This window comes from Gavialis gangeticus, unplaced genomic scaffold (assembly GCF_001723915.1).
Source record: "Gavialis gangeticus isolate Ggan-Ray unplaced genomic scaffold, GavGan_comp1, whole genome shotgun sequence".
NCBI lineage: Eukaryota > Metazoa > Chordata > Crocodylia > Gavialidae > Gavialis > Gavialis gangeticus.
In genome coordinates, this window is record NW_017729032.1 from 241,463,268 (window position 1) to 241,475,197 (window position 11,930).

Here is an 11,930-nt window from a genome sequence, read left to right on the forward strand (position 1 = left end):
AAGCTGTTTGAGAAAATTATTCTGGCACACATCCAGGAGGGGCCAGCAGGGGACTGCATGCTTAGGGGCAACCAACACGGGTTCATCAGTGGCAGGTCCTGTCAGACCAACCTGGTGGCCTTTTACGATCAGATCACCAGATCATTAGATGCGGGGGTAGCACTCCACCACCATTTTTTGGTGCAGGGACAATGATACACATGGTGCTGGAGTCAGCTAGAGTGCAATAATTACCAGACTCCAGAAGACGCAATTAATCGAGCCTATCCCAACGTGCTGTAATTACAGCACATTGTAGCATCCTCCCTGCACATGTCTAGGAGCTCTAGGCATCTAAATGCTGTGGATCTGGCTGTAAGATACTTGAAAATCTTATCCTAATCACATGTTTGAAAACATAAATAAAGCAGCTGGGCTTGCAAAAGGCTTAAGCACACATCAGCTCCAAATGACTTCACTGAAATGCAAGCTAATACATTTTTACCCCTATTTATGAACTTAAAAGTTTAATGGTTAAGTGCCCCTTAAAAAATCTTAATGTTCTGCATACTTTTTATTCCTTGTATTCCTGCCCATCTCCCTGGCACACACAGACCACTTTCCACTTATGGAAAATGCCTGCAGATTCTGTAAGGAAAAAGATTCTGAAGAGATAGTATCTTATAAAAGAGAGCACTGGATTGGCAAATAACCAGTAAAGTAAAATTTCTTAGTCAATTTTTATGGAAAATATGTAGCATGAATTCCACATACACGCAAATTACAAGAGTGTTTGGAATCATGCTGTAAAGCTTTCGAAGAACAGATTTGGCATTGATTATTTCCCTCTCTGTAAAAAGAATACTATTTTTTAGTTAATCTCATTGAATTTTTAATAATATACTTTCGAGCACTTACCACACATTTTTCTTTCTTTGAATCCTTTCAGCTATACAGCCTGTTCTATATCAAAGGAAATAATCTAAATCAAATGTAGAAGTCAACATTTTAGTTTGACAAGTGTCAGTTTTACTCCTATTTCCTTATCTCTTATCCCAGTTTCAATGCATCTTTAAAAATAAGCAAATCCTCTAGTCTCAACACACAATAGTTTGAATTTCTATTACAATTTTTATGCCATTATCAGCATTCTTTGGGATTTCTATGAAATGATGTTTGAAAAAAAATCATGAGAATATGATATATTATATTGTTTACAATGTGTAATATCAATTAGATAATTATAAAGATTCCACATGGTTATGGTTTACAACAGGATTCAGCAGCACACCTACAGAAGAAGCAGGATGTGGACCTGAGGGCTTGGCCTTTGCCCATGCTGGGACTGGACAGTGAGGAGCTCTGTCAGGCTCGGACAGCTTCTATTTGTGCCTGTGCCTCTGTCGCTTCTCCTCACTCCCCCAGCTCTGGTTTGATACGGACTGGGTAGTTTTGATGGTGCATCAGCAGCAGTGGGTTTTGCCTGTGGCCATGCCATGTCCAAGCAATGGGAGCTGCACCCACACCACCACCATTTTCTCTAGCTGCCCTGTTACATGGCTCCATTATGGGTGCACCTTCCAGGCCATAAGGAGTTACCCCATAGCCAGGCATCTGCAAACTGGGTTCATATTGTGGCCACTGCTCCCTCAACCCCACTCAGCAGTGGCATGGGCACTGCTTCAAGCTGATTGGGAGCTGCTCTGGGGGCAGGAAATGAGGGGTTTGCTGAAACTACAGTCAGGAAATTTGTGCAAAATTGTTATTTGTCCCATTCTGATACCTTAAAATACTCAAATTAATCGCCCTACCTGAGGCAAATAAATAAATAAATAAACCTTCCTGATTAAAGTTAAAAAGTTTTGCCTCAGTATGGTCTGTAGGACCTTTACCAGCTTCTTTTTTAACAGAAAATTTATTTTGTGGTTGATACTCTCATAATACACGATATCATAGTCCATTTTAAACTAGTGACATTTTTGAAAGACAACCACAGGGACTGTAATCGAAAACAGGCTGCAATACACCATGCCATATCTGAAAATCAGTGTAACTCACAAAGATAACCATTGGTTAAATAATATGCTGCAACTGAAAAGCATTATACATCTCCTCCCTATTTAGGCAAAACTCTAAATTAATTCAGTAATCTGAGCAAGTAAGATTCATTCCATCTGCATCTAAATTGTATGGAAAGATGCCAGTAAAAATGTGGGTTGCTACTGAGAACAGCAAAGACGGAAGTGTAGTTTCTTGGCATGTCTCTACTGAGATGGCAAGTTACATATATTTTATTTCTTTATTCCTTAATGTTGGAATTTTATGGTCTCTGAAGTTTTTGTAGGACTCTGTCAGTGTTGTTAGGGGGTTGGGCATTATGAGTCATGTAAGGCTCCCTCAGTTTGGATGGTCTGTACACATGCCGTCATGTGATACCATTTGTGACATTGTGACCTTAAAAACCTGATGGTTACCAGAAAGAGACCACAGGCTTCAGTTCTTAGTGACAAAGAGCTCAGCCAGGTTTTTCATCTACAAACAAGCCTAGACAGTAGACACTATGATCCATGACAAGCCACCCCATGATATTAGCGAGGTCATTTGTAGGCATGGTACAGGCATGAACATTACCCCTAAGATCAGCACAAACTATTAAGGCCCCTTTTCATACACAAATCAAAACTTTGTGTTTACAGTATACCAACTGCTAAAACATATTTAGGTGACATCCTCCATATCCTTCTACTCTCAATTTAGTGGACATCTGTGCTCAGGCCATTGGACTGTGTTCTGTACTGGTCTCAGGAATTCACTCTCTATCTGTTAGCTTTCGAGGTTCCTCTAAAACTAATTAACTACATTCTGAGCACTTTGGTGTAAGCCAAGTATGGTATGTCTAGTTCTGTATTCTGTGGGGCCTACTTTAGTTCAGGTGGTAAACCGGGCCTCCATGTAATTTACATGTGCACTGACCAGAGGTTATATTAGTACATACTCTAGCAAGGCTTACAAAGTTATGCACCATGTTTGACTTCTGCTCATTTGAATGACTACATTCACTGTCAGCTAGGATTTGGCTCCCTATATCTACTCTACCATCAAGCAAAATTTTTCAATGGATATTTTGACTAAGTAAAATACTGCACCATCTGTTCTCCATGAGTCCAACACTTCTGACATCTCCTATCAGTGTTACAAGATTGTGTCTTTACTTGCAAAGCAGCCTAAGCATTGAAGAAAGGAGGCTACACTATATAAAGGATGTAATAAGGGGCAAGTTTCCCACACACACAAGGAAGTTTCAGGAAATAGCATAATATTGCCTTATGTTTTGTCAAAGCATAATATCTCTTTGTGTTCTCTCAGTACCTGTAGCAATGGAGTTCTGCACCAACTTCCGTGGTGAACTGTGTCTAAATGAAATAAATGAGTTCAAGATAAATCAATTGCAGATTATTTTTAAGTGTGATAAAATTAAAGTGAAATAACTTTGTCTTTAGATATATAAGAGTACATTAAGTATAAGTAACATGGGATCTAGGTAAAAGAATGCCAACATATACTTGCTGATTTAATCTAATCTGGTTGCAAAATCCATCATAAAATTCTTGTATCTGGTTCAGCTTGTGATGTGAGAAGCACAAGTAATTACCTAACTACTGACAAGTTTCCTTTCTTGTTTACCCTTCTTATATTTCCAAGGAAAAAAGAAGATTCTGTCTCATGGTTTACAAACCTCTAGAAAGAGATTGGTATTAAGATGCTTGGAGAGATAATTATTGGGAATTCAGTGTATGGTTTACATTGGATAATATAGTTGTTTGAAATGTTCTGCTGTTATTTTTTCTAAAATGTTGCTAGAAGATTCCAACACTTGAGAACTATTTTTGAAACTACATATTTCAATGAAGAAAAAAAACCACCTTACCATCAGATTATATTTTAATTGACACAAAATTTCAATAAGAAATGGAAAGCTATTATCATGATTTCATTTTCATTTTTTGATCAACTGTACTTATTTGTTTCCGCATCAGACTCTCATTTGGATTAATCATAAGATAATAAAATCTACCATCCTTTTTCAATGCACGTATCCAGAAAGTGAGTGTTTACTGCTTCAACTACATAAAATGGAAATGAATTCATGCAAATGCTACAGGACAACTTTTGTCATCCTTCCTCAGGCTTTCATATTGTTATACAGAGAACTATGTTTCAGTTGTTCAGAGTAACAAAGCCTAACTCTGTATGTTACAGGTAATTGTTTATGAAAATGATCAAGAATTAAAGATAGAAAATCTGAATTATTTCTACAACAAAGAAATACAGACACCACCATGGGTGGATACACAATTTTGAAAGCAGGAGGTGCAGATGGCATGGCATATCATAACATATAACACAACAGTTTTCCTCCAGTTAAAGAGAAACTAGAATTTTTACTAATATGGTAGGGGGGCAGCACTATATTATTCAGTTTAAGATCAAAGCAAAAATAAATATTGGACAGTGCACGGTTTTGCTATAGTATATACAACATTTTAAAAAAAGACAACAAACTAAGCAAAAAATAGTCAAAACTTTTTGTATCATTAGTCCCATCAGGCAATTTTATGCATGTAAGTGCTGCAGTGCAGGGCACTTCGAAAAGTGCCTGGTGCTGCGGCGCTTGCCATTGTGTGACAAAATGCACGTCAGCGCTGAGAAAATGGCAGCAATGCACTTTTGAACTAAAACACATAGAAGGTGCATATACAACTCCACGTGATGCAGCGCTGTGCACGTCTGCTCTCAACGCGAGCTGACTCGATTAATTGGGTCTGCTCCAAAGCGGTGGATCTCTGGCACATCATGTGACAAAAAGTATGCATATAAATGCCCATAGTCATTATAGTTAATGACCATCTCTTATTATTCAAATTCATCAAACAAAATCTAGCCTTTTTGAGTGTCTTAATGACCCCAATACTTCTATCAGTCAGTTCTATAGCTATGTTAAGGTTATTGGCTTTAAAACAGTCTGCAAGGCTATAAAATGGAAGACAGGACTGGCTAACAGACAGAAAAATTACAGAAGAAAGGGCAGTTTGAACAATGGAACATGAAAACCATGAAAAAGGAGAAAGGGTTGTTAACATCTGTAGAATGGAGATAGAAGACCAGAGAGATTAGCAGGGAAATCAGGGAAATGAGAATGAAGTTAATTGACTCCCTCACTTGTGCATGAAGAAAAATGCTGATGCCTATCCCAGGCAGCTGGTTTTAATGTTTGAGTGGAGCAGAAATCAAAGGGGGAGCAACTGCACCCTTCTGGATATTAGCCAATAGTTGTATTGACATCACACCCAGTAAACAAGGAAAAAGATGGATCAAAATTTAATACAACAAATGTAATTTAATTGGTACCCAAAAGAATGAGAGGATATGCTATTATGGTTACCATTTTCTGAGGCTGTTGATTAAAAGGAGTTACCCTCACCATCTTCTGGGATGTTCAGATTTACCAATGACACCACTCAGACTTCACTGCAATTCCAAGGGAAGTCCAAATCAGACTGGATCAGGGAAGGGGACCCACACAATACCACCATCAGTGTCAGCTTTGGCTTCATCCTGAGTACTATGAAGCATGGGAAAATTGTGTTTTTGCTGGCAGACACACTTCACGTAGGTTTCCTACTTTATATATACATATGGCTTTCCTATTTTTTTTGTTTGTGCACTCACTTTCTTTTCCCTTCTGTTTAATAAGAGCCTGGCTTAGCCAGCTAAGATTTCATCTTTTGCAACACTGGTAAGAGCCTGTAAACTGAAAGGGAATGTCTTAAATAGCATAATGCCTGTATAAATTTGCCAGGTCTTGGATTGCCTGATAAGACCGTGTGTTGTGTATCTGTCTTCTAGCAGTAAGACTGCAAGTAAAAGTCAGCAACAGAAATGGGAGCTGTATTTTCTGTCTTTACAGTTTTTTTCTCTTCCCTTGTTTGTGTTTTGTTCTGTCTTCAGGAAAACAGGACCGACTTCAACAATAACAATCACAGAGCCACAGCCCATCTCAACTACATTTTTCTCCTTTCCAACCAAAAAGATAGCTATTACGATCTTTTACACCATGTAAAGGGAAACAGGGTTTTTTTCCTTATAAGGGCTTTTTTACAGCTAAAGGGAAAAGGAATAAGGAATACTGTTAAAATGAAAGCCTTGTTAAATACTTTATGTTTCAAGTGTTTTAGCCCATTTTCCTTCTTTTTCTGTATCTTTCATAAAATATTGAACAAGACTTCAATGGTGGTTTTTATGTGCCTAACAGCCCAGATCTTTGTAGTCAGATCCTAAACCTTGTATAACTATTGAGCACCTTACTTCATGAGTAGTTCCTGCTAGAATTCAATTTACTATTTCAGTACCACTTGGAAGGTTGGCCAGATTTTGCCCCATATATTAGGGGTGTGCACAGCAGGCCCTATTCAATTTGGATTCGGATTTGGCCTGAATCAGGGATAGTGATTTGGTTAGCTGATTTGGATCAGTGTCCCCGATTCGATTCAGCTGAATCTGAATCTAAAGATTCGATGCGAATTCAGAGAATCAGCGATTCAGACACAGATGCAGCTTTAAATGTTTTTTCTACATACCTTGAGTTAGCAGGCACAGCTTATGAATGCTGCAATGCTAGGGCACATGGAGCATCCCACAAGAGTTCAGGGGGCCCTCCACATGCTCAGTGGTGAACCAGGAAGTTGACTGGAAGTACTTCCGGTCTACTTCTAGGTCTGTAGGGGAGCATGCAGGGTCCCCGCCCCACACACATACACACCCTGCCATCTCAGCGAGTGGCCATGAGGGGGACCCCAGGTGCCCCTTCAGACCCAGGAGGCACCAGTCATCAAGCCATGCGGGGCCCCCAGTGCGCTCCCCGGCAGACCTGGAAGTGGACCAGAAGTGCTTCTGGTCCACTTCTGGGTATGCTGCTGAGGATGCTGGGGAGCCCTACTGCACTTTTGTAGGACACTCCATGCACCCCAGATTCACCCCAGCATCGCAGCACTCACGAGCCCTTGCTACTTAGAGGTATGTAGAAAAAACATTTAAAGCTCTGTCTATGTCCAAAACTCTGAATCTTTCAGAATCTCTCTGAATCAATTTGGAGGGCTCTGATTCCTTTTGGAGAGACTAAAGAGTCCTATGATTTGATACAGATTTGGAGATTCAGCCACCGAATTGGGTCGAATCTCTGCCAAATTGAATCAGGGACTGAAGCTTTGCACAGCCCTACTGTATACCAAGGATGGGTGATGTTTTGAAGCAAAGGGCCTTTTAATGGACCTTAGCTTTGAGCGTGCATCACTTCAAAGCAGACCTGCACTACTACTATTGCAGCTACAGTCACTGCTCCCCCACCTTCTCTGCACTGCTTGGCTACTGCCTAGGCTAAATCTTCCTAAATACCACTAACTACCTCCCACTTACAACTGAAACACCACAGATGCACCCTGTTTAATCAGGCCTGATAAAAGAGCCACAGACCATTGCTACCTTTCTGGATACTATTACATTTTCTTGCTAACACACAAGCAACTGCTAAAAGTTTGTAATATTACTGTGTTTAACCAAGCTATCACAGTCTCGATAGAGGTTTCTTTTTGAATCATTACTTAGGCTGCTACATTAGAGTCCTATCAGGTGCATCTCATGTGCTTTTATTTTTTGTTGGTGTAAGCCAATACATTGTCTTTTTCTCCTTGGCCTTCCTGGTATATTGCTACACCAATGGATCTCTGTCTACAACCTCCTTTCACAGAAATGGGACTCATCAGCCTCTATGAACCAATATTCCCCACTTACTTTCAACTTCAGCATCCCCAGGTTCCACCCTTCAGGGCATTCTGGCTTTATAATTTATATACTAAGGGACTTGGAATAGTTGAAGTGAATGAATATACATATTTTGTAAAAAAATCCAAGAAACAGTTGCTTTTAACTAGCCCAAGAAATATGCTCATCTAGACAGAATAATGATTGCTAAGAGGCATTTCCAGGACTCATCTTCTTTACCATTCTGGAGTGTTCTTTAAGCCCAGGTCAGAACGGTCTGAGTGGTTTTAGGTGCTTTCTGTCACTCTATCAGTATATGGATTCTTCTCGAGAGCATACAGTTTCTCTCTCACATCTATAGACACTTTCCTTCCATTATCTTTGGCTAAAACTGGCTGAGGAGAGACCATGTCTTATCCCATGCCCTACTGACAGGTGACTCCCCAGTCAGCTTCATTAAGTGATCCACGTCCCCGCCATGTGATTTATTGCCTCACTAGAAGACCATAAGCTAGGCTTGGCCACCCTGTCAGTGTATCTATTGTATTGCACAGACCTACTCAAATATTAACAAGGCTTGATAGTCCTTTCACACAACCCAGACATGACTATGTGACACACAATGTTGCTCCATTGATCACTTTAAATAAATTAATCCCTTGAGGTCAGGTAGCAAGCAGAACAAGAATAAAAAATGTAAACTAAGTTTCTCATAATAGTTCATGAAAAAACTGCAGAAGTTAACCCCATTCTCCACACACATTTAATGAAGTATGGAAATAAAACAGAAGAATGCTTAGTGCTGTATAACTAATTGAGCTGCAATGATATTTTAAGTAGAATTGAAAGTAAACATTTAAGGCCATTTCTATGACAGCATTGAAAATCATGTAGAGACTTCATGGTGCAGGGGAAACAAATGTAAGAAATGTAAGCTTTGCCTTTAGGGAGGAAAATTGTGTTGTTACAAGGGAAAGCATTTGAGTTATCTGAATTTCCAAACCATATAGCCTTACAATAGGGGAAAAATCAAAACAAAAACAAAACAAAAACACTTTCCCAATAAAATACTATGATACAATATAAGTAAATAAATGATGTAACGGAAAAGACACAAACATATTATTCCTCAAACCTCCTGTGAAAATATGCTGAAAAATATTAAAATTAAATCAAGCATAACAACAGTTTTTATTAATATGGTACAGAAATCTACAGGCCTCTGTACTCGGGCATGATGTGGCTGCCTCTAACTTGATTACTGCTTTCAGGAATAGATTGAATATTTATGTGGGGTGGCCAAATTTTGTTTTATTTCTTTTTCATTCAATTCAAAGCATACCTACATGAACTAGTGCTTAGGGGACTTATGGGGCTGTAAATCAAAAAAAGACCATCAGCAAATATTCTCTTTACTCAGAAGCCATGTTGCCATCTAGATTATATAGAGATTTCTCTATGAAGTAAAGTAACAGCAGCTACTTTTTACATTCCTATCACAACAGTGAATATTGTGAGACTATCTGTTAGCTCACAGCTCTCTTATATTTTAACTGAAAATAGATAATATTTTTCAGTGAAAGCATGTCCTGTAGCTACTTTTTATTTGCATATTTTCTTTATCCCAGATAAAATTCTCTCTCTTCTTTTCTCTTCCTTCATCCCTGAGACAATTCCAATATATTCACAGAAATTACATGCGAGAGGAATACAACACTAGGGATGCATTCCTACAATTGACTCAGCCTGGGGTCAACCGCAGGGCTGGGGCCTATGAGTCTACAGAGTAGTTATGTTTCTCTTATGAATTATAAAAGACCAGATTTCATTCTCAAATGTTATATGGCTTTCGGTGAAGCAAACACTGAACAACTGAGGGAATTAGAATATAGACCTTACTATTACAATTAGCTAAAAAGGGTTGTGTCTAACACAGATATTTTAAATGGAATGCTGTCAATCCTTGCAAAGGCAGCAGGTTATATACAGAGGGTGGAGGGAGGACAATTATACTGGGAAACACCCACTTACTGACTGTGAAAAATAATTGCATCTATTGACTAACTGCAGTTAAAGAATGGTAGCATTAGTTTGTCTTCAGGTTTTTTTTTCTTTTGTTATTGAAAAGATTCCAGGAGAACAAAATAAGTGTTACACAAACCACAGCCTTTCTTCAAGACAAAGAACTTCAAAAGGCTCAGTTAAACACACTAACATTTGAATATTTACATGACCCTTCTTTTGACAACTTTTTCTTAAAACAGAATTTAAAATCTTAAAAGCGTAAAGGGCACAATTCAGCTTTATCCCCCACAAGAAGGCAGGTCCAGGAAAAAAAATCATTTTAGCACTTAGAAACCCCAAACAATCTTAGGACCCTATCATGCCAGGCAATATGTATAGAGATAGTCTCTAGCCTTGAAGAGCTACCCAAATAGTACCTAAGAAAACTCAGAAACTTTACTTCACTTATAATCTCTTGAAGGCATAACTCACTTGGTTCTGGTAGTCAATTTCTGAAGGGGTAGAGTCTCCTTTTGTATCATTTGGAGAACTATTCATTCTCTGTATGCCCAGTACACCTCAATATTCACTCATGTAAGAATCAAGTAGGAGCTGGCACAGAGAAACCTTGGGTAAGTCACCCAAATTATATGTTCCATTTTACCTGTTCACCAAATATTGTAATAATGGGTACTTTAGAAGTGTAAAAACAGAAACTTGCATGGATTTTATACCTCCCTTCCAACCTCAAAATATAGAGACGTATTGGGAAGAGGGAAAAGGAGTTAAAAGTAAGTGGAGAAAACTAAGCGACCATTAAACATTCTAAAATTCTATTGTAACTTTTTAGTTATCTTTTCCTCATGAAGAGCTTTCATAGAAGTCAGTTATAAGATTGGCTATTGACTTCCATGTGAACAGAATCAGGCTTAAAATACAGAACTTTAAAGGGCTGGAGAATGACCATGGCCAAGTAGCTTGCTTAGCATTGTGATTCAGTTTTTCCACAACCCCATGAGCCTAGAGAGACTTTAATAATATCAATGACCAATTTAAAAATAGAAATAGAATAGCAATAAATAAATTCATGCAAAAATACCCCTAGGGAGCATTCTACAGAAAGCCAAAAGGCTTAGAAATGGGCTTACCTACCTCCTGAAAAATGGCCAGCTCCTAGGCAGGGTATATCAGACAAGGGGACTGCAAGGTGTCTTGTCCACCTTATTCTTCCAATGCTCTGTGTCATGAAGGTCTTATTCATTCATTTTAATTCAAAAGATAGTTGTACCCCTGTACACTTGGCGCCACTTCTAGGATTAAAAATAATTTACATGTAAGATAATGATACAGCTGAAATTATGGAAAGAGTCACTACATTACAATTAAAATATTCATACATTTAAATCACTAGACATGTGTGAAGAGTCTGCAATTCTGAACACAACAAAGTAAAATGAAATTTTACTGTTGACTTCCATGAGTCCAGAATTTCATCCAGGTTTACAGCCTGCCGTCAACAGTGATTATTGATCATCCATTGAGCTATGTCTATCCTAGAGGGTAAACATTCTAAATTTTTAACCAATGGTACCTTTCTGCTAACTGTATCACATAAAAAACAATTGTAGGGTTCAAAGAAGTCATTTTAACCATCAAGACTAGTTGTACCTGACCTCTATTGTGGCCAGTTGTTCTATTTTTATATAGGTTTTTTAAAGGCCTGTGGGAAGACTAAGGTTTTGTTATGAACAGGACTGTAGCAGTTATGGTAGATGGGGAAACCTTTCATTTCTGCTGAGCTGCAAGTTTTATGATTGTCTGTTATCTAGATGCCTCTTTTTATGGTTTTGACAAAGAAATATAGAAAAGTTACTATCTTTTGTGCTTCAGGAATTTTGTAGGGGCAGAAGGTGGAACTCTAGTGCTCAGAGTTCAATACTGAGAAGTGGTAAGCACACTTAAAATCAATGTAATAAAGAGAAATAAATAAATGTAAATGAAAAAATGTAAATAAAGTGAATTTAGCATTCTACTAGAATCACTTAGCAGCTGCAAGGTCTGGACCCTCTTGATGTGGTCTGTTTCATGACATTTGACCATTCCGAGGCTTATATTCTTATATATATATA

General features: G+C 38.4%; 1 long non-coding RNA gene across 2 annotated transcripts in view; it reads right to left on the reverse strand.

The window, feature by feature from the left end:
- LOC109303447 overlaps nucleotides 1–11,930 on the reverse strand; it is a 113,280-nt gene that overhangs the window by 100,442 nt on the left and 908 nt on the right. For both annotated transcript variants that reach the window (XR_002099117.1, XR_002099116.1), the window contains exon 2: nucleotides 10,954–11,111. This is a non-coding gene — a long non-coding RNA (uncharacterized LOC109303447). The remainder of the gene's footprint in view (nucleotides 1–10,953; nucleotides 11,112–11,930) is intronic.